The sequence below is a fragment of the Topomyia yanbarensis genome, chromosome 3, assembly GCF_030247195.1.
Source record: "Topomyia yanbarensis strain Yona2022 chromosome 3, ASM3024719v1, whole genome shotgun sequence".
In the NCBI taxonomy this organism is placed as follows: domain Eukaryota; kingdom Metazoa; phylum Arthropoda; class Insecta; order Diptera; family Culicidae; genus Topomyia; species Topomyia yanbarensis.
Window position 1 is genome coordinate 99,112,234 of NC_080672.1, and position 23,965 is coordinate 99,136,198.

Below are 23,965 nucleotides of genomic sequence, written 5' to 3' on the forward strand. Positions count from 1 at the left end.
CATTGAAATAAGCCAAACATTATTTCGATAAAACGAATTTTGTATTTCATTTTACTATCTACAACCGCTAGAAATAATCACCGAACACTTCCAAGTTATCTGGAAGGAACTTGATAACTTATCAGTACAAAAATGTTCATTTGTGCGAACTTTCTGACTGCAATTTTGCTAACTTATAACCATCGGATCGATCTGAAACATATCGGACAATGAAAAGCGAAATAAATAACTCCAAGCAACGGCGTAGCCAAGAGAAGGTTTTGGGGTTTAACACCATACAACCCCCCCCCCCCCACAACACCCAAAAAAAAATTGGATTGAAGTTGAAAATTTATTGATGCAGACTGATTTAATTCAATATTACAATAACAATTATCTGATCCGTAGATTGATAACCTGTTGTTGTAAACATCATGAGGACTTTTGATAAATTGTCGGAATGGGGTCCTGATATGTAACTGATCTCTTGGTCTTGATTTCACAGTTGTCTAATAGCATCAATATCAAATTCCTGTCTGAAAACATTCCAATAGAAAATTCCAGAGTTCTGTAATCAATCATAATCCTCAGATTTATTTTCAAATTGATCTCGTTTTTGTAGAGATGTACTGTAATAAGGGTCTTTATTTAATAGGAAGCGAAGTTAAAATTGATTTAATTCTATGAAACATAGAACTGCTCAACGAAAAATGCATAAATTTCAACAATTGCTTAAAATGTTTTTGCCTTTCTCATTCACTCTAAAATTCGTCGATCTAATCCCGACCGGGAGGACCGAGTGTCATATGCTAATCGACTCAGTTCGTCGAGATCGGAAAATGTCTGTGTGTGTATGTATGTCTGTATGTATGTGTGTGTATGTGTGTGTATGTGTGTATGTGGAAAAAATGTGACCTCTGTTAATCAGAGATGGCTGGATCGATTTGCACAAAGTTAGTCTCAAATGAAAGGTACAATCTTCCCATCGGCTGCTATTGAAATTTTTATTGATTGGACTTCCGGTTCCGGAGTTACGAGTTGAAGAGTGCAATCACACAACAAATTCCCATATAAACTGAAATGAAAAATTTTCAAAATCAAATTTGTATTTTTGATGCCAAATGACATTATAATGCATGAAACATTGAGATTTGATGTAAACTCGAAAAAATAACGTTTGACAAAAATTGATTTTTTTGGACTTCAAAAATTACGGTTTCGGAATTATGCCGTTTAGACATTAAGATCGATCTTCACCAAACCCCCACCAATCGTAAAATTGGTATTGTAAAAAAACGTAAGGGCGATACTTCAATGCTGATAGGTGGGACCGAAAAAGTAAACAATCGCCAAAGGGACTATATACTATATATACAATCATTTTGTCAATTTCAATAGCAAACACAAATTTTAATTTAATAATTTCAAATACTTCATGAAGTTTTGGGTTTCGATCACTGAATCATGCAATCTAGGATGTAAAAAACACAATAGTTCTAAATTGGAAATAAAACCAAGTCTGGAAATATGCACTGTTGATTTTCTTTGAAGGCACTATGAGTCACAAGGGCGATTTTTCGGTACAAAAATCAATAACTCCCAAACCGTTCATTTTAGAGAAATTATGTCTGAGAGAATATTTTTGGGGATTAAATTCGCTTTCTTTTAAAGTAAAATGTAGCTAGGGTGGTCCTCTCAAACATTCTTTTCGAAAAATTATTTTTCGAACAAAATGGTATAGCAAGGTACTTACTTCAGCAAAGTTGTAGAAAAATGTTTTTCAGTTAACATTTTCAAATGAATTAAATCGGTTCGGTTTTTATGTTATAATTATTTTTATTCTTTAACTTAGGGTGTTTCTGAAAAAGTCAGTTTTTTAACTATAACTTTTTTAAATAGTTAGTCTATCTTCATACTCTCTATGAAGCAATTTTAGTACTTTTCATTGCGCATATTTCTGCTGAAGAATGTGAATCGATATCATTTTTCGTTATTGAATTACGATCATTTTTTTAAATAAAAATGATAGTTTTCAATGACCTCTAACTCAGAAGGTTGCAAAAACTAGCAGCTAAATTTGTACTCTTTTGAAAGTGCATCAAAAATACTATAAAATATTTCAAAATCAAAGTCAGCATTTTTGCCCTTCGATGTCAAAGATAAACAACAACACCACGAGTCGTGACAGTTTAATTGGTATCAATCTCATTCATGAATCGAATCGCAGTAGCCGACGACTGCTTTGATCAACGCGTGTAGTGCTTTGTATTATTAGTGCTGTTAAAATGCATAAAATAAAGTTGTTCGATCTCTGGAAAGTGGCCAAAGGTGAAAATAAAAATAAAATAAAAGTTGTGTTTGAGGAAATAATGAGATAATTTGATGTGGGACAAAATGAAAAAAATAAGTTCACTCAGAATGCAAAAGCTGTAACAATTAAAACATGTAAAAGGTTTGATCAATTTTGGAAAGACAGTAATCGAATTGAGACGAAAGTGCTCGATAAAAATTCGAAATATTTTGAGAAGCCGTTAACAGTTCCTACAAAAGATTCAAACTGCACTTCCTCCCAAACCAGCATTCACAGAAATTCGTCGCTTACTTAGAACAGAATGAAGGGTAATCCTTAATTCATTTGCTTTTTAAGGCAAAATGCGCTACATTTTATATTATGTCAACACTTCCATTACCAACAAGTTTCATGAGCGAACAAAGAGCTGAGGCTTCGGAACGATCGACTGAGTCACGGTAGAAATTGTTCAAGAGTCGCGAACATGGAAGATGTTTTCTTTAGAGCAATTGACTCGTCTAATCCGGTTCTTGCAGTTAGAAGATCCCGATACAGTAAACGCACTGAAATAAGTTCAATATTAAATGAGTTAGCACTTTGAGAAAAGAGACACGATTCAGATAACTATAACGACGACGATGCTGATGATGTTGATGATTGTGATTATAATAATTATGAGGATGACGATGATAATAAAGTAGTTACGTAGAATAGTAAAATAAATATCTGTCTGAGCCTAACGTTTTCAATATTTGTGTATATATATTTGACAAGCTCAAAAAATCATTTAACAACTCGACTTTTTGATCTAGTAAAGCAGGTTCTAAATGGCAATGACCAGACCCTTAAAAACAGCCGTATGCTGATGTCATTTAATCATAATGTTGATGTCAACATTTTTCGCTGAATGACAAAAAAGCAAAAGTTGATTTTGAGATATTTTACAGTATTTTTGATGCACTTTCGAAAGAGTACAAATTTAGCTGCTAGTTTTTGCAACCTTCTGAGTTAGAGGTCATTGAAAACTATCATTTTTATTTAAAAACATGATCGTAATTCGATAACGAAAAATGATATCGATTCACATTCTTCAGCAGAAATATGCGCAATGAAAAGTACTAAAATTGCTTCATAGAGAGTATGAAGATAGACTAACTATTTAAAAAAGTTATAGTTAAAAAACTGACTTTTTCAGAAACACTAAAATGACACCCTAAGATAAAGAAGAAAAATAATTATAACATGAAAACCGATAATGCTATAATGCTATAACTTTGATGCATTTGAAAATGTTACTTGAAAAACATTTTTCTACAACTTTGCTGAAGTAAGTACCTTGCTACACCATTTAGTTCTAAACATAATTTTTCGAAAATAATGTTTTAGAGGACCACCCGAGCTATATTTTGCTTTAAAAGTAAGAAAATTTAATTTCCAAAAATATTCTCTCAGACATAATTTCTCTAAAATGAACGGTTTGGAAGTTATTGATTTTTGTACCGAAAAACCGCCCTTGTGACCCATAGTGGAATGGTGGGTTTTTTCAAGAAAAAGCGTTGATTTCTTAATTCTCAGTCGCGTTGGAAATTTGAGTAAAGTATAAACTTCAAATCGATTAAAAAAAAATCGATTTTTTTTGGCTCAGTACAATATACATAACCCCTTTAGAAAAATCAGTTTTCCCACCACAATGCATTGATTGAGGAATTTAGATATTTTATTAACAGAGCATTAACAATAATACGTTTGTATGTCTATTTTATGGGCCATTTTTCGCCTTCTCATTGATTTGGTTTGAGATTTCTAGCACTGATGTTGTCCTATGCTGATTTGAGTGATTCTCTGAGTCCTGCCACTATCCCATGTAGTATGTGTTATCAAAAACATCGCGAAGCATCAAGTTCTAAATGTTCTCAAACGATATAATATCCGAAGAGAGTGATAAGAGTTATAAGAAATGTCTCGTCACACTGTTAGGTGGATTAAAAGCGTTTTTTTCTCTAAATTAGAAACATGCTCGCATGAACTCTTAAGGGCACGGTGTTCTTAAAACCGTTATTAACAAAAAAAATGACCATAAATTTGTCATACGGCATTCGAAATATACAGTATCCAATTGCAAAATGATCCATCGAGGGATTCGAGAGAAATTGCAATTTGAAGTTTTATGACACGTTTCATAAGGCTACCAGCAAACACCCACGGGTTTGGTCCTATCTCTACAAACAAATTTTTTTTGTCTACTTATTTAGTACATGGCATTTGATTACTATATCAAGTATATCCCCTGCAAGTTTGAAAATATTTCATTGACGGAATAGAAATTTATAACGGTTTGGATGTGGTATGCGGTCATAGATGCGTTTTCTACCAGACTTCAAGCGTGAATCCATGTTTGTCCATTGACTATTTAGATCGTTTATACGTGTCGCGATTTTTAAAGGAAAACCTTACCATTTAATTACATAAATATAATGTACAAAAGGTGTTATTTATATGGTACACTGAAGAAATATGAAAATAAGGTTGTCTACCAAACGTTAAATATAATGTGAAAACTTAAAAAATGAATAAAAGTTGGAATGTTTACTTCAAAAGGCCATATCTCAATGGTTTGTTGACCGATTCTAATTATTTTTTTCATTATTGAACAGGTAAACGTTTCATTGTTAATTTACATTAAGAAGAATATAAAACAGAGTCATCTACATCAATAAATAGGCGATATAGTTTATCTCAACTATATGTATAATCATTATTTGGTAAATATTTTTGTTTTAAAAATAGCGGCCTATCCATTTTTATATACTAGTAGATTGCAATTGCTGAATAAACATCTGAATGTCAAATTCTCATGATAAGTTCAATTCGACAATAAAACTGACAATAGTTAGAGATATGAGCAGATGAACTTGTACTAATAACATCCCCTTTGACCAGTTTTAACATCTGTCAACCCAACCAGCGATTGTACAAAATTTCCAACAAAAACCGTATCATAACATAAATTGATCTGAATCAGCAAATACCTTCATATTTTTTAAATATATGGTTTTATTTTTCCATCATTTGTAGTTTGCGTTCGTTGCATTCAACTAATGTATAGGTCATCGTTTTGAATACAAAGATATTCACTAAATAGTGATGATACATATAATTGAGGATAATTATGTTTGAAGTAGGCAACTCTATTTTATATTCTTCTTAATGAAAATTAACGATGAAACGTCTACTTGTTCAATAATAAAAAAATAATTAGAATCGGTCAACAAACCATTGAAATATGGCCTTTTGAAGTAAACATTCCGACTTTTATCCATTTTTTAATTTACACATTATATTTAACGTTTGGTAGACAACCTTATTTTCATATTTCTTCAGTGTACCATATAAATAACACCTTTTGTACATTATATTTATGTAATTAAATGGTAAGGTTTTCCTTTAAAAATCGCGACACGTATAAACGATCTAAATAGTCAATGGACAAACATGGATTCACGCTTGAAGTCTGGTAGAAAACGCATCTATGACCGCATACCACATCCAAACCGTTATAAATTTCTATTCCGTCAATGAAATATTTTCAAACTTGCAGGGGATATACTTGATATAGTAATCAAATGCCATGTACTAAATAAGTAGACAAAAAAAATTTGTTTGTAGAGATAGGACCAAACCCGTGGGTGTTTGCTGGTATGAAACGTGTCATAAAACTTCAAATTGCAATTTCTTTCGAATCCCTCGATGGATCATTTTGAAATTCACTGAGAAGATGCTTGGATACTGTATATTTCGAATGCCGTATGACAAATTTATGGTCATTTTTTTGTTAATAACGGTTTTAGGAACACCGTGAAGGGGTTAGTGAGGTATTGTCTCGCACTATAGGATTATTTTTTCTAATTTTAAGTTCAAAGTTCACACGCATTGCTTTAAATGGTACGTAATCGAGTCAAAAAAAATTTTTTTTTTGAAAATTTTTTTTAGGCCGTCCCCTTAAAAGTTCATGCGAGCAAGTTTCTAATTAGGAAAAAATAACAGCTCTGTCATTTTTCAACTGATTTTGATCATAAATAGGTCGTTAGATGCGTAATTAAATGTTCTCGCTAAATTTCTATTAAAACAAAGACGGTTCCTAATAAAAATGTTGAGCAATTTTTATATCTTTAACCTTTTAAAAGGCCTTGCGAATTAAGCAAAGAATCAATATCTTCTATGATAAATATTAAAATTCACATTGTTTAATGCACGCACATAATTTTTTCAATCAATAATATTCAATAATCATAGTGGCAATATAGTTGCCTTAGAAACCCAAAATGTTGGTGGCAATACAGTTGCCACTGCCCGGAAGGCCCAAAAAAATGTTGGTGGCAATATAGTTGTTACTGCCTTAGAGGTACGAAAACATTTTAATGTATTAACGGATAATAATCAAACTTGTTTTATTTATAGATTACAGGTCAACTCATGTGATAAACTTCACAATCTAACATCTACGGTCCTAACAAACGTCTGTATTTTAAAATATTTAGAATATTGTCGATATATTCAACGAAATTAAGCTTATTTTCTCCCGATGTTTAAAAACGGTAACATGGCCGACACGAGGGCCGGCGGAATACGTGAGTAGTATGGGTAGTACTACCCACTCGAAAATCACCGAGGGGGGAATTACCCACTCGAAAGTTTGGAACAAATCACAACCTGAAATTAATTACGTAGTGTCTCGCGCACAACATGCATGCATCTGAAATTCTCGATGTACAACAATTTCAAATTAAACTTGCAGTTTTTTGACGAACAGAAAATCACTGTCCGGACATCATGAAACGGTTCTACGATTGGCCTTCTTAGATCCGCTGGGAACAGTTTGGATCAGATTTCTAGGTAGCTGTTAGCATGTCAACCGAAAGAAAAGAGATAACTAAATTTGGATATTTATCGGGGGTTTAAAAATATGTGTATGAGAGACAAACAGGATCGGATAACTGGCGCTAGAACACTAGGCGCACGACCAGACAACATGTTTAATGTTGCGATAAACGTCACCAAAAGCGCAGAGACCGTTTTCCCCGACCCTAATACTCCGAAGATTCGCATTCAACGTACCATAATTCGACATGACCCGATATATCACCCAAAGGAATTCACGACCTTCATCCATCCCCTTTAACCATGGTTTGCTGATGCCTTTCGGATTCCAAAACTTTCATTGTTCTGGTCCCCAGAACCAGCGACTGCCCACCGCTAGATTGGGAACACGTATCCACTGCATTCCTTCATCGGCAATGTTCTGATTCGTCGGAATTCAACGCCACTCGCTAGCTTCCATCGACTTCAAAATTTTACTATCGAGAAACGCAACAAATGGGCAATATCGCCGGTGATTGGATCTCAGCCAGCATAACACGTCCTTGGAATCTGTCCAGAAGTACCGCGTGCTAACCGTGATAGACAGTGATGTCGATATCGTATCCGTCAATCGGACACCGAGTAAGGTTGCTTGCAGCCCGGACTTCGGAATGGACAGAAATTTCAATAGTGCTACTCTCGTTTTCGCTTCTACCAACTAGCTCTCAATCAATTTCCACCTCCGCCTTAAGATTCAGCAAAGAAAGCTTGGAAAAGCGGTCATCTTGGAAAACGAAAAAACAGACTTTTCTCACACCGTTGAAAAAATCTTCATGAAAATCTATAAATCCCCCTAATTAATTGATTCATTTTTATGAAGGTTTTTCCAACGGGAATTAGCTCAAGTTATCTTGATGTATAAGATGTTTTTATGTGTAAAACTATCTGAGAAACACAATGGCATAATCATTTTCAAAATAAAATTCAACGAACTGTGTGTAAAATGCAGTTTAAGTTTTAAACTGGAAATATATCATATTTGGCAACACTTTAACCAAAAAAAAACTATTTTTTCTAGATTCCCTGACTCATTTCCTTCAAAATGCATCTCACCGATTGTTTATAGACCAAATGAAGCCAAAGATATGAATAAAAGTTAATAAGAGATGATTTTTCTCTATGGAAAATTTTCCATGACCGATTATGACATGCCATAAAAATTTTGTCATCAATACACACCTATGACACGTGTGAGTGCGACTTTTGTTTACATTTATAGTAAAAACTCGAAACAAAGTCAACTGATCTTCGTAATATTTGAGAAATTAGTACAGAATAGATAGAAGCATCAATTGTCTTCTTTGAATTGTTTATACTATTTATAAGTTTCGACATATTCAATATCAAACTTTAAAAATCGCTTTTCTCGAAATGTGCAAAATGGCGCTTGTTATAAGATAGCCCAACAGCGACGAGATGCTAATAAACCTCAAAATATTTATTCAGAAAAAATCTGGGCTAGAGGAAGACGGAGTAAACATAATCGAATTTGTTCCTTTTATGATTTTATGACTAAAAAAATTTTTGTTTCTTTTCCGATTTCATATCTAAACTTTCCTAATGTCATTGTATTTAGTTTTCAAGTTTTAGTGGCGAAATATTTAGTTTAGGGTAAAATTTAGCATGGAATTCGTATTATTAAAAAAGCGCTCAATCCCGAAATGTTTGCAACGTACAAAAATGTTGTTTCTTCGGAAAGTATATTAATAATATTAAGACCTACAGTTTTTTTCTAAGACACAATATTTATATCCAGATTCATTGCAAAGTTGATAACAGCGTCACTCTAGCGCCTGAATTCCAAACTAGTTTGTTGTAATCAAGCATGGCGCTAGGTGCTACACAGAAACTTTTCCGAAGACACCCTAAAACAAAAGATAACAATCATTGCCACGTTTTTTTCATTTTCTGACCACTTTGTGCCGTATTTCTCTTGATCCCATATTTCTCGGGCAATTTTCAATGTGAAGACATAACACTTTCATTGGAATTTTCGAAAAAATGGGCTCACTAATCTAAAAGTATATTATTGAGTGCATTTTTTTTCAAAAATGCCAGTGAAAGTGTTATGTCTCGACATTGAAAATTGCAATGTCAAGAAATATATTCTAGATAAAAAATAGCCGTACATTGCAAGTATTTGAGCGGCCTTTAGGAACGGCTAAAAACAGTATTATGTCGAGTTCGCCGATATGCGAGCTACAACATAACATCGATAAAGTATTTTTTGTTAAACCTCGGAAAACGAGCGAGAAAACTCGAATTTCCTTAACACACAACGTGGGGCTACCCCTTTTGGACGCCAGTTAGTACTAGGTTTATCTTCATGGTCAACTTTGACTGCTAATAGCACAAAATCAAAAAAAAAATCATATTTCTCAAATGTCAGTACACGTGGATTACATAGAACAGTTAAAAAATATAATAAATGAATTTCTGCAAAAATGGTGGTTACCCCCTTTGGACGCCAGCCATTCTCGGGACATACGTCAACAGTACGTTGCGTTAGTATTGATGAAAAATACATTTCACGTGAATTGGTCATAATTTAACTAAATTTTTTAAAAAAATCGTTACTCTGTGAATAGTTCCCAATTAAACAGAAAAAATCCGAAAAATGGCGCGAAATGACTTTTCATATGAATATATAAAGAGCGATAAAACTGTAATTGTGACCAAAAATGGTATATGGGCAATTGATGACAATTTGAAATGAAGTTTGACAATATCGACAAAGCAGAACTGGAGATATTTGCGATGAGGTGGAAATACATTATTTTCAAAACACGACTATTAGTTGTACCGCGTATTGCAAAACTCGTTCCATGCCAAAAAAATTCTATGGAATTTTCGATTTCAACGAATTATTTCACTACAGAATGAACGTTATGAAAATATTCAAGGTACAATTTAGAGTAAACTAGTGGAATTTCAGATATCTGTTTACAGATTTTTGACACACAAAAATTAAAAAAAAACATGCTAATTTTTTATAAATCTGCATGTATTCTACCATTTTTAAAGTAAAAATCTCAAAGTCAGTGCTGATTTTTTGATCAGCACTGGTTTTGAGAAAACCTCTTTTTAACTTTTCAGTAGCATTTTACATTCAACTATGTTGGATGGAATCTTCATATTGGTTCATTATATGGGTGTATTGAACGATCTTAATTTTCGTCGCCAAATTTTCGAAGATCGAATATAATTTCTTTAAATTTAAATGTAAATTTGGGGAATAAATTAAAACTTTATTTATGAAGATGATATTTAACAAAAATAAAAATAGAAAGTGACGTATTATTCATTGTCATATTATTTTTGTCCGACACTGTACAACCTTCTGTTTTTCCGCGATGATGCATACGTCCCATCGGCGTTCCTCAATTCCATCAGTTTCCACTTTAGTGTTGGTGCATGTTACTTGTAGATTAGTGATGTTTCAACGGTTTCATTTTCATATTTTTTAAACATATATGCATCGAATGTTAATTTTAGAAGTTATCTACTAACAAAGCCCACGTGGTGTACTAAACTATTGTCTTGCCGGTACATTTATTCACAAACGTGTGTGACTCCCAAATGGTACTAATATATTGTATGGATCGGGTCTAGTGCTTCACGCGCACAACGTGCAAATGTAACTTCATTTATCCATCTTCTGCGATATGGATTGGCAGTCACCAACACAATGTTAGGCTAATGGTACATCCAAACGATATTATCAATGAGCACAGTGGGAATGTGATGGGTAAGTTAAAAAAGCTCAAATGGGGGAATACTGTATATTTGTCCATCATTTTTTCAAGAACTAATAATCCAATAATAATGTGTAAAAAGTGTAGGTAAACTCAAAATTATAATTCGAAAAAAATGTAGTTGATACTCTGTTTGCAAAATAAGATTCGGTATAAAGGTTAAATTAAAAAAAATATGTTCAAAAAAATTTCAGATAATTTACGTCTCCTGAATCTGAAATGAAGGAGATTCAGAAATAGAATGATTTTAATAGTATATGACGTTAGACTTCGTATAACTCGTAATTTGACTCCACAATAACGTTTATTGTAAATGTTTAAATATTTTAAAGTTTACTTTTATGAAATGCAGTTATATGTCGTCGATTCGTGGTTTACATTTTGTTTTACTGAAATTGCGTCAAAGATAAACTTTATATTATTGGTATGCATAGTTTGTTAAGACACAAGCTTCGTAAAAAATATATCATGACTTTGAATGTCACAAACATTCAGAATAACAGAAATTTCGCAAAGGCCACAAAATCCATTCAACAATCCGCTTTCGAAAGTATTTTATTCTATTCATGAGTATTAAGGTTAAACAGGTAACGAGAAAAAACGCGGTCAAATCTTTTTACAAAAAAAATGAAAACGGAAACAACAAATTAAACAAAAAGTTTTTGAATATGAAATTGCTCAACAAAACATTACAGTGAACACACTATGCAATCGTCCCCCAAACAAAACTCCAATCTTCATTCTCACACGATGCCCCACGATGTTTACAGAGCTCAGTACACTCACACACCCGAGACCGCCGGGCGCCCGTGGCAACTCTACGCTTGATGCCGTTGCACGCCACGGTCTGTGCACCAGTACCATCGCAGCAAGCCCCCTCATCAATCGATGTGCCTATCGGGTCTCGTCGCAGCTCGCAAGGTTTTTTGTGGTGTAGATTGGTAGGAAGGTACGTTTCACTCGCTAGTCGCTTGTCGCCCGTCGGTTTCGCGTAGGTACCTATTATTCAATATTCGCGGAAAGAAATTCAGTTTGCACACCCCACAGATATGATGTTGATAAACAGCAGGCAAAATATTTTAATCGAATGATAAATTGTGTATTGTGTGAACATTGAGCGAGAGGAAATTTGTCTGATTTTTCTGGGTCAACCAACCGAAGCGGTGGTGCTCGAGTGATGATGCACTACAAAGAAGCGCTGCTGGTGGAATTCTCACTCCCATTCACGACGGGGCGGGTGACAGTCGTCGACGCGTGTGAGTGCGTGGAAGATAGATACGTGTAGGCACTGATGACGAAGGTTGAAACTTTAAAGGAGAAGTGAGAATTGGTGTTGTTTTAATTGTGTTACGTACATAACTGCACAGTAGTACGTAATGGGCGATCTGTCGTAAATGCAGTACGGGATGTTTTGATTTGCGGTGTCTCACTGGTGAGCGGCAGCGGCGTGATCGTGCAGTGGGGAATGAGAAAATAATCTGTTGTTTAGCGTGAACCCCTGGAACCGATCATCAGTGATAGTATGAAAAAAAATTTTTTTTGTTAGTGCAATGTGTGAATTTGTCGAAGTTTTGTGTGTCTAATGAAGTCGGCACGCGCACTATACCTTATGTGTATTTGGTGATAGATTGCTCAGTGACTCATATTAATTTATTGTGATTGCATGTTTGAAGTAGTCGACGGGAAAGGGTTTCTATGGAGTCGTATCAGTGACACACACACACGGTGCTTGTATGTTTGATAATCGCAAACTAACGGAGAAGCATGAATTTTTCATCACTATCGATTTGTCGGCTCAGGAACGGCACTGACCGAGCAACAGTGCAGACTTGAAAGCCATCATTATCCAGTCCTACGTCATTCGTGTGGAATACAAAACAACATTTGCTAACCACCTGTAGTAAAAGGCTGGCCGGCTGAAGCCATACGCTTGCGGTTCTATTAAATACTGAGTATGAGTAAAACTATCGCCAAGTGTTTGTTGGTTTGTTGAAAAATTGTAGGATAAGTTTTACCATAGAGCGATACATTAGACTTTTAAATAGCATTTTATATAAAAAAAATCCTTTTTATTGAAACCATGAAATAAATCTTCGAATCTGAGATATGATTCGTAGGTGAATAATGAAATATAACTTCATATAAACTATATTCAATAATGCTTTTTACAAACCAATCTGAGGTTATAAACTTTCAATTTAATTTATATCTCTTAGAATATACTAGAACAATAAGATAAATTTAAAAGGTTTGTCGAATTTCAACGATTTCTATGAACTGTAGGATACCATAAACACTACCAAGTGTCGTCTGATTCCAGGAAAGCCACTTAATAATTTGTCCTTGATATGTACAAAGCGTACTCTGTATAATGATAGCGTCATATTATAAGGTCAGGTAAGAAGGAATAAGTCGGTTCAACCACAAGCTTGTCCTAAAACACCATTCCGGAATCAAGTAACTGAATTAATTTGATCGATTGTCACGTTCCCTATGTCATTTGAAGATTTATGCCTTGCCACCACATCTCTGTACCTTCCTTATCTAATTTAGTTTCTTATCAATGAATAGTGACACATAAGCATATTTCGTAAACAAATTTAGTTATCATATAACAATGGGGCTACATGATAAGCGCTTTCGACTGGCAGTTGTTTGCGAATAGCAAACACTAACTTCTCCTTGAATTCAAACGACTGTCATTTACACGTTTTCATCATTTGCAATAGCATGGAATACTTTTAAGGTTGAACACATTAAAACATCCGGTATCTTTTAGTCAAGTCAAATGTGTGAATCAATCATCCATCTGCCACAGTATCGTAGCCAGATCTTTGTTCTACGGGAGGCGATTGGTGAAATTCATAGCTTGTTTAAAAAAATTTCAAAATTCCTGCAAACTTAATAAATCTAGAACAGTTCCCCAAAAAAAAATTTTCCAATATGTCATTAAATTTGTTAGACAAACTGAGATTATGAAATAAAAAGTATTTTACAATACAAAAGTCCAACTTTTAAACAAATCAATATATCAATGTTCAAAGGTTCTTCGAAGAACTGTTCCCAGAGATCTAAACTTTTTCAGTTCATTTATTAAACACAGCTCGATGAGCAAGCTGAACAAGACAGATATTTTATGCTTACATTGGATAAATAAAGAAAAACTGCAACTGGATTATTAAATTCAGTAACGTCTTCACAAAGTCATCAATGCGTTCGTCGGCATTGGCGTTTTGTGACTTACGGTCGGTTGTTCAATTCTGGTATTAATAATAATAATTTGATAATAGTTTTCACTATTTTGTGCTACCCTGATTTCGAAATAGCGTCAAATATCTATTTCTGTCAACTCCTGACAACCCCTTTTGAAATAACACGCATATTAAAGATGAATTGCAGTGTTTCTCTGTAACCGGAAGCCGTCATCTTGAATTTTCAAATGACGTCAATCATCATTTTGCGATATCTTCTGACTACCCCTATCAAACGATACACAGATTGATGATAATTTTCACTGTTTTGTGATAATCAGAAGCTGCTATCTTGATTTTTAAAATTGCACCAATCATCATTTACCGGCATCTACTAACTACCGCTATTGAATGAAACCCATATCACAGCGTACAAATGTCTATCTCGAGCTTTTAACTAGTGTAAAACATAAAGGCTTGTTCACAGGTAATCGGGCTATTACCACTAGGTGCGCTACTGACTGAATTGAAAGTTAATAGCATAGAGATTTCAAAATGACTGACTGAATTTTGCTTATAGTTGCAAACGTCGGTATAAGGGCGCTATTATTTAAAAATATATTCGTTGAAATGTTAACACAATTGTTTAAAACATATTTATTCGATATTAGTCAGATTCCATGGTTGTCTGTTTTCTGTGCCTATATTTTCATTATTTTTTGTGGATAGCCAAATTTCAAAATGGCATATCTATTTCCGCCATCAACTGTCCACCCCCTTTCTAACACACCCATAGTGATGATGGTTTTCACTGTTTTGTGATAACGGGAAGCCGCCATCGTAGATTTCAAAATGGCGTCAATCTACTGACCTACTATCGAGATTTACTTGAAATTCTTTAGCAAGGGGAATTTCTCCAGTAAAATAACAACAAAATCGTGTTCAGCTACTAACCGTACCCTTTTCAAAGTCACTCATATTTAAAATGTGGTGGATTTCAAAATTTTGTCAGTCATCATGTTCCGTTGCATTGCGTTGTGACGATCATTTTGGCGGATTACACCACTGACTCCGTCTTGTTTGACTGCTGTTTAGAGTTGCTTAGGAAATGATAAGTAGGAATTCATACCAATCCAACCCACGATGAAACATGAACAGCACGATAGCCCTTGCCAGCCGACCCCATCTCCATCGTTCACGGGGAAGGATGAAGGATTAGGAAGACGGCTTAAATTAGATGCATACTAACACTCACTAACACAATCAATTGCACATTCTGTCATATACACTCACCATCGCTCCCATTCCAAACGTACAAACGCTCGTGGCCTTTGCGATTACACTAAATTGATCACAGACACGAACATGCAACTGCAATCATCCACACATACCTACGCCCGAGGTCTCACCAACATAATAACACCCCAGTAATTAACCCATCCATGCCCATTTTGTTTGTAGACAACAACGTTTTTAAACAGCTGTAACTTTTGATTGAGGCGAGATTTGCTCACAAAAACAAGTAAGGCTCATTAATGTGATTATTGCCTTTAATTTGAGTATTAACAGTTACAAGAATCAGCTCTAGAACTGAAGTTATTGCAGTTAGTCTGATTGGATTCCGATGGAGCAGTGCTGCCAGGGACAGTTTACGTTGACGACGGAAAATGATTTTTTCATATATCTTCGTTATGGTGCATTATTATTGAAAACTGATAAAAATTATTAATTTAGACTGTCGTTGGGTACATTTTCCACGTAATTGGACTATTGTAATTATTCTAGGAGAATTGTATTGAGCATCAGAAGGTGAAAATTGACCAGCTTCTAGCACTGCCTTGGAAGCACCTATCTTTATGAAAATAGGCTTGTCGTGTTTCTTAACCCCACCGTTTTCAAGGAAAAATAGTTTTGAAACCCTAAATGTACTAGAAAAAAGTTGGGCATGAAAGGGTTAAGTGAACTTCTTAGTACCTTTAACTTAGATTCAGTTGGACCAATCCAAAAAAGACGCTCATTTTCACTAGACAACACGTGCCATGGCGACATGGCCGGGAACTCTGCTGATCTGGGAGACTTCTCTTCCAGTATCTGAACCGTACACTGAAAATTAAGCCTCAGATTCACGGTCCGCGTGATCATTCTAGAACACATGCGAATAGGCGAGTGGCCACACGGTTATCAAATTAAATTTTTCCCTCGAAGTTACTATCATGCTAATAAACGAGACAAACACATTAACATACAAATACTTGAGCTTCATCCATGCACAACTACGCCCCAACTACCTACAACCACATGTGTTCGCGCGAGCATAAATCCGTCACGTCCTAAAGCTCCTTACTCTCGGCCCTAGTTGCAAAGGTCCATGCCTTCAGTTGGACCAATCGACGCACATATGAAGACTTTTTTTTCTCTAGGTCTAATCTTCAAAAGAGAGCCTCTCTTTATTTACTTTCTCTTCTGCGAATTACTCGTTCACATTCCTGATTTCCCTTCAACTGTTTGCGAAATAACCTTGTAAAAACCTTGGTATTTCGAAACTAATCAAAAGAGAAAGCGAAAAAAGAGGACTCTCATTTGCAGATTGGACCTAATGAAAAGAACAGTATTCATATCCACTAAACAAGCTCCATGGTGACATGACCGGGAACTTTGGTGATATGGAGAATCTCACTCTCTTCTAGCATCCATCTCGTTAACATACAAACGCATAAGACCTTCGCGATCATCTACGTACAACTACGGTCTCGCAAACATGAAAATACCCCGGTGATTAACTGAATTTGGTTGTATTAGTAAACTTAGAACCGCGATCTCAAGCGGGAACCTACAAATGCCCATGTTTGCGCGATAATGTGTTAGTCACGTCCGGAAATCACTTCTCTCGGTCTTAGCAGCCGAGTGAAAATGAAACTCATTTTCACTAGAGAGCACCTTCCATGGCAACATTACCGGGAACTCTAGCGATGTGGGGAAACTTAGTCTCTTCTAGCACCTGTACCATACACTAAAAATAAAGCATCAGAGTCACGGTCCGCGCGCGATCATTCAACAATACGCGCGAATATTCGAATGGCCACACGGTTATCAAATCGAATTTTTGCACGCATAGTTAAAAACACACTACCACACACGACAAACGCTCGAGCCCTTCGCGATCATCACGCACACCTACACCCGCGATCTTGCAAATAGGATAACGTCCCGGCGACTAAGTGAACGTTTTAGCACTTATTAATCTACAAACGTACCGGTTACGACAGGAAGTCCCTACTCTCAATCCTAGCCGCCTATATCCATGCCTGCAGTTTAACTAATAAAAATCATTACGCTCATATCCGTTGGACAACACCATGATGACATGCCCGGGAACTCTGGTGATATGAGAGAACTGTAGAGTGTCTTCTAGCATTTGAATCGTACACCGAAAATTAAGCAGATTCACGGTCCGCGTGCGATCATCTAAGAACACACGGGAATATGTGAATAGACACATCGTTAAAAAATTGAATTCATACACGCGAAGTTACATACACACTACCACACAAACGCCCACGCAATTGAACACGTTAACTCACGAACGGTCGAGTCCTTCGCGATGATACACGCGATTGTGCAGTCCTTATGCCCGTACATATCTGAACCGTATTATGAAAATCTCATTCAGAAGCACGGCCCGCTGCAATTGTCCTTAAGCAGTGCTTTAGTGGGTGACATTTCCCGTCTCGTCTGCAATTATAGTGCATGATTCTGACGGGGAGCCCTTCCAAAAACCTAGCTCTGCATCTCCAGTAGGACAACTCTTGACATTTTTATAATATATTTGGTTGGCGGCATATCACGTTGTGTAGCTATTCTAAAAATTATATTATTGTAGCAATTCAAACCTGTTCTAATCCACCTAGCGATGCAATTGTACCCTTTCTCATTTATCCAAACTATGATTTTAGGCCTGGTTACGTTCAATATAACATTGTGGAAATGTCTATTACATTCTTATCATACTTGATATGCATATATAAGTGTACGACTCTCACGAACCTGATAAGCAACATGTCGACACTGACATACTTGAAATAAACAAAAATGTAATATTTATATAGCTTAATCGGCGTGAGTTCAATGTTGTCTTCATGTTAACTTCATGGTGGAGAAGGGAAGGGATATAATTAGTGGGAGGTGGAGGATGCGTCGGGAATCACATAACTTATTTTAATATACGGGCTGGATGAAGGGAATGCAGAAGGGAGTTTGGTCTGAGAGGGTGAGAGAAGGGGGGGGGGGGGGTGAGAGGTAGGAGGTGGAGGAGTAGAAGAAGGGTTCAACACCGAACTTCATATTATACCTTCCATTTGAGACTAGTTTAATGAAATTTGGTTCAGTCATCGCCGAAGTCGCTTTAGATCTGAAATATGCCCGGAACCCGGGACTTCCAGAATTATCGATAGTGGACAATATATTCGAATAATCTTTGATTCACCATCAGTGATCTAGGCCTGCGAATCGAAATAATTTGATGTTTATTTCAATAGATTTTAAACCTATGAGGTATTACGATTATACCGGTTTATATGAAAAATTACTATGAGACCGCAGTAACCAACCTGTAACTCCGGAACCAACAGTCAGAACTGAATAGTTCTGATAGCAGTCATTGGGGGTATTATATTTTTCATTTGAAATCAAGTTTGTCAGAATCGGTTAAGAGTTTGCTGGAAAATAGGTGTGACATTAGCTCGGGAACTTGGCGAGTTCCCCGGTGGAATCAAGATCCGTTATAGGTGACCAATGTGGTCTAGTCTAGTAGTTTTCTACTTTGATTAGTCATTAGTGATCTAGACCCGCAAATCCAAATAATGTTGAACGTATTTGAATTTGTATTACATCATTCGGGCATCATAGGGTTACCAGTTTATATGGGAATTTGCTGTGTGACCGCACTCTTCAATCCGTAACTCCGGAACTGAAAGTCCGATCAACTAAAAATTCAATAGCGTCTTATGGGAGCGTTATACCATTCATTTGAAACTGAGTTTGTGTAAATCGGTTCAGCCATCTATGAGAAAATTGAGTGACATTATTTGACACACACATACATACCCACAGACATTTTGCGATCTCGACGAACTGAATCTAATAGGATATGACACTCCGATCCTATTCAAACTTTCAGGCAATAAATTATAACCCATTAGTAAACTTTTCCATATTTATTTCATTCAACTTCGATACCATAACCGTACGCTTGCGCCTTACGCTTAACTCCACACATTAGGATCTCTATGATATCTGGCTACAGTTTCTTCTGTATGGAAACCCACATAGTTGCACGAAGCTAGATCCGGCTAGAAGATCGTATGGCCCTCGTGTTGCTTCAACAGAGGAAGCAGACGCTTATGTAAACACTGTTTGAGGTAGATCTCCCCGTTTACAGTGCCGGTACTCACGAACGGTGCACTCCGTTTGCCACAGGAGCAAATCGCTTTCCAAATTATGCATTTATTGGCAATTTTTGAAAGTTTCTGGAACTTCTTTCGGAACATCAAACTTGTGCTGTGCGGTGAAGAACAGTAGCCCCGGAAGCTACGAACCAGAAGTCCGCCTTGACGTAAATCTCATCATCCATGATGACAATGAGACAGTTTACAGTTTCCGAGCCCGTGACTTTTCCAACGTACGTTCCACGTTTTGGAGCCTTCTGCACTTTGTACATATGCTGTTCCTTCCGATAATTAATCTCCGAACAAAAGACTTGGACAGTTGTTTTCCGATGTCCCGATTAGAAAGCTGATCACTTTCCAGGTGCTTGCGCAAAATCAATTCACAACGTTGCTTTTAAGCTGACCTTACACGACTAGAAATATTATCAATAAATTAATTATTGATCAATATATCAATCGTGTACGGCCAGTTTGAAAATATTTGTCTTGTAGAATTCAAATGGGATTGACGTATTGATGATGTCTTGTCAATATTTTTATTGACAATATTCTGATCTCATCTGGCTTTAGAGAGGCGCCATTTTTTCCAATTTTCTAAAAACTGACAGCGCGCTGCAGCGGACGAATTTCGCGCTAAATCGTATTCAGAGTTGGCAGCACCCTCTCAGATCTTAACGAAACTTTCTGTACGTGAGAGCTTTGTAACAAAAAGACACTTTGCATACTTTGTTTTCTCAAAAATGATCTAGACTGTCTTTTGAAAAGGGTCAAACTTTTTTAAAAAAAATTTCAAATGGCTATAGTCCAAAAATGACAAATCCTACAAAAAAATGTTGTAAGAGCGATTTTACTAAATTAGTTAAATTGAATAAAAATATTGAAAAAAATCTTCATCGACTCCTACACTGAAAAAATCGATTTTCAAAATTGAAAGTCGATTTACAAAAAAACATCTTTCATTTAAACGAAATTTTGTTCCAAGATAGATATATATGTTCCCTACCTACAGTCAAACATTCGAGTTGGGCACTTTTAAGGAAAAAAATTTTTTTTAATTTTTTTCCTTATCTAAACTGAATTTATTTTTTCAGTGTATTTTTATCGAAAACTAAACCAATGGAAGTCATAGGGTTCTTGAAGGAGCGAACCCCATACTTTGCCTTAATCCATGTTGGAGACTACACCATCAATCTCTATTTCCCGGGCGGGTACATAGACATGATACTTCTTCGTTCGCAGCCAAGTGGTATTTCGTTAAATCTCGCATATATCGATGATGTTAAATGGCTCATCTTTTCCATCATTCAAGTTTGTTATGATATATACCAAATTCATTACTGATACTTTTTGCATGTATCAGGCAACTAGTAGTTGGGAAATTGGATTCTGAGACTTTCATTGGTTCAGTTTTCGATAAAAATACACTGAAAAAAATGCAGTTTGAACAAGCAAGTTTTTTTCAAATAACTTTCTTTCCTTAAAAGTTCCCAACTTTAATTTTTAACGGTAGGTAGGGAACATAATTAGGGGAACTGTAAGTAAGACGGACAGGTGGGGTAAGACGAACACATGGTTATTTTAGGCATATAACATATAAAGTTCAAATGCTTTATATGAGTATCCTCTTTTTATGGATATCCTTGAATTATGAAGCACTCAGTAGGCCTTGAATATTGTTAAATATTGCAAACATTGATAATCAGTAGTGCATCTTCGAGCAGATGTAATTTTTACGTCTCTGATTTTAAGGTTTATCGAGGAAAAATCAATTTTTTTCGCGGATTTTTTCTTTTATTTCGATACTGTAACTCTTAAATGACAGCCTCGTGGAAAATAAGAGGTATATTTATATATGAGTAAATAAGTGTAAGCGTTAAAAATATATGTGTACTGATGGGACAAGACGGCCAGTCTTGATTAATTCTATTGATTCATCCTTATATTGGATCGTCATCACAATCCACTTGTATTGAAAATCGACTTTGTGTTCGCTGTGGCTGTGAATGACGATGGCGATTTATTTTACGATTTCAATCAATGCGATCATGATGAATTGAATGCGGAAATTTCACGTGTCAATTGGGCTGAGATATTAGCGACGGTCAGTTTGGATGAATCTGTGAACAGTTTTTATCGCGAACTAGATTCAGTTTTCCAACAACTTGTGCCTAGGAGGAAACGTATGCGCCGCCCGAATAACAAACGACCTTGGTGGACTGGAGAGCTACGGAATCTTCGGAATAGACTGAGAAAAGCTCGAAAACGTTTCTTCAGAACAAGAAGCGAAGCCGACAAATTGTTCGTGCGGGATTTGGAACGCGAATTTGACTTTATGAACGCCGCTCACTTTCGCTCGTATGTCTCCCGAATTGAATGCAGCATGAAGGATGATCCTAAGCAATTTTGGTCTTACCTGCGGAACAAAACGTCCTCCGGAGGAATCCCTACAAGCGTCAACTATCGAGACAGGACATCTACGACACCTGCAGAATCAGCAAATCTATTCTCGTCATTCTTTCAAAACATGCTAAGTAATAACTCACCACCTTTGTCTGAATCATACTTGAGTAGTTTGCCGATGTTCACGTTGAATTTGCCTGCAACATCATTCTCCGAACAAGAGGTTTATATCAAGCTACGCGGTATTGATAATTCGAAAGGACCGGGGTCGGACGGACTTAAACCATCGCTTATCAAGGAATGCTATTCATCGCTTGCTCTACCGGCATCTATACTTTCCAATCGTTCCCTCGCTGAAAATAGTTTTCCTACTAAGTGGAAAGAGGCTGTGATTAGCCCTATCCAAAAAACCGGTAATGTACACGATGTCACAAATTACAGAGGGATTTCTATTCTAAGCAGCCTCCCAAAAATCTTCGAGAGCATGTTGTTAGATGTTATCTATCCCGCCGTAAAACACATCATCAGTTCCGACCAGCATGGTTTTGTGAGAAAACGCTCTACAACTACTAACCTCATGAGCTATGTGTCGTCGCTGATTGACAAGATGGAAAAACGACAACATATCGATGCGGTGTATGTTGATTTTTCGAAAGCTTTCGATCGTGTTCCTCATCAACTTGCTGTAGAAAAACTAAGGCGCAATGGATTTCCGGACTGGCTGACAAATTGCATCTCATCGTACCTTTCAAATCGCAGTGCTTTTGTGCGACTTGGAACTACACTCTCAGATCCATTCCATATTACATCGGGCGTTCCTCAAGGAAGTCATCTTGGACCTCTTCTTTTTGTACTTTTCGTGAATTGTCGTCATCTAAAGTCATGTTTGCAGATGATTTGAAAATGTATCGTGTTATAACAACTATGGTGGACTGTAGCGCATTGCAAATGGACCTCGAAAGGGTTATGGATTGGTGTGACAGAAACGACATGAGTGTGAACATTCAGAAATGCAGCATAATTACTTTCGCACGAATTCGATCGCCCATTGTTTTCGAATACCTGATGTGTTCTGCTCCTGTACAACGAGTCGCATCAGTCAAAGATCTAGGTATCACTCTCGACTGTAAACTACGGTTCACCGCACATGTTTCTTCTGTCATAGCTAAATCCTATGCTGTACTCGGACTCATCAAGCGCAACACTCGTGATTTCAACGATGTTTACTGTCTTAAATCTCTAAACATCGCACTGGTACGCAGTGTTCTGTAATACGGAGTTACCATTTAGGCCCCGTATCACATCGTCCACATTAATCGTCTCGAACGGGTACAGAAGAATTTCATCAGGTTTGCCCTTCGTCGGCTGCCCTGGCAAAATCGATTACTTCTACCTCCATACGAAGATCGCTGCGCTCTTATCAATCTCCCCACGCTACAAAATAGGTGAATTTTTCTTCAACGACTCTTCATCTTCGACTTGCTTACTGACAACATATATTCCCCTGTGCTGCTAGCAAAGCTTGATTTCAACGTTCCGGGAAGGTCTTTTCGGAGAAATTATTTTTTCCGGCGCTCAACACATCGCACGCTATACGGCCAGAATAATCCGCTAGATGTTTACTGCCAGCTTTTCAACAATGTTTATCATCTCTTTGATTTTAGTATAAGCAAAGAATCATTCAAAGTACAAATAGTTTATAGTTAGATTATAGTTATAGTAGTCTGTGCGATGTAATATTTTTAGTCGAAGACAATATACAATGCAATATAATATGAATGTTTTGCGTGTAGAAACGAAATTCTAACAGCCAAACGTGGAGAACCATCCTGTTATGTTGTTATGTTTTATTCGAGTATACCCTTAACATGTCCGTCTTACCCCCAGTTCCCCTACCTACCTTGGAACAAAATTTCATCCAAATTAAAGATGGTTTTTTTTTGTAAATCGACATTAAATCTTTAAAACCAATTTTTTTCAGTGTAGAAG

The 23,965-nt window shown here is 36.2% G+C and overlaps 1 protein-coding gene across 19 annotated transcripts in view; it reads left to right on the forward strand.

Moving 5' to 3' along the window:
- LOC131691630 (probable phospholipid-transporting ATPase IA) overlaps window positions 1-23,965 on the forward strand; it is a 256,852-nt gene that overhangs the window by 107,823 nt on the left and 125,064 nt on the right. The window contains exon 1 of one of the 19 annotated variants that reach the window (XM_058978180.1): window positions 11,808-11,890. The exons of 13 other annotated variants lie outside the window; for them this stretch is intronic. The gene's annotated coding sequence lies outside the window, so the exon portion shown is untranslated. Of the gene's footprint in view, window positions 1-11,807; window positions 11,891-11,950; window positions 12,374-12,445; window positions 12,462-23,965 lie in introns of those variants that run through there. 5 more of the 19 variants (XM_058978181.1, XM_058978177.1, XM_058978176.1 and 2 more) reach the window with 5 other exon arrangements.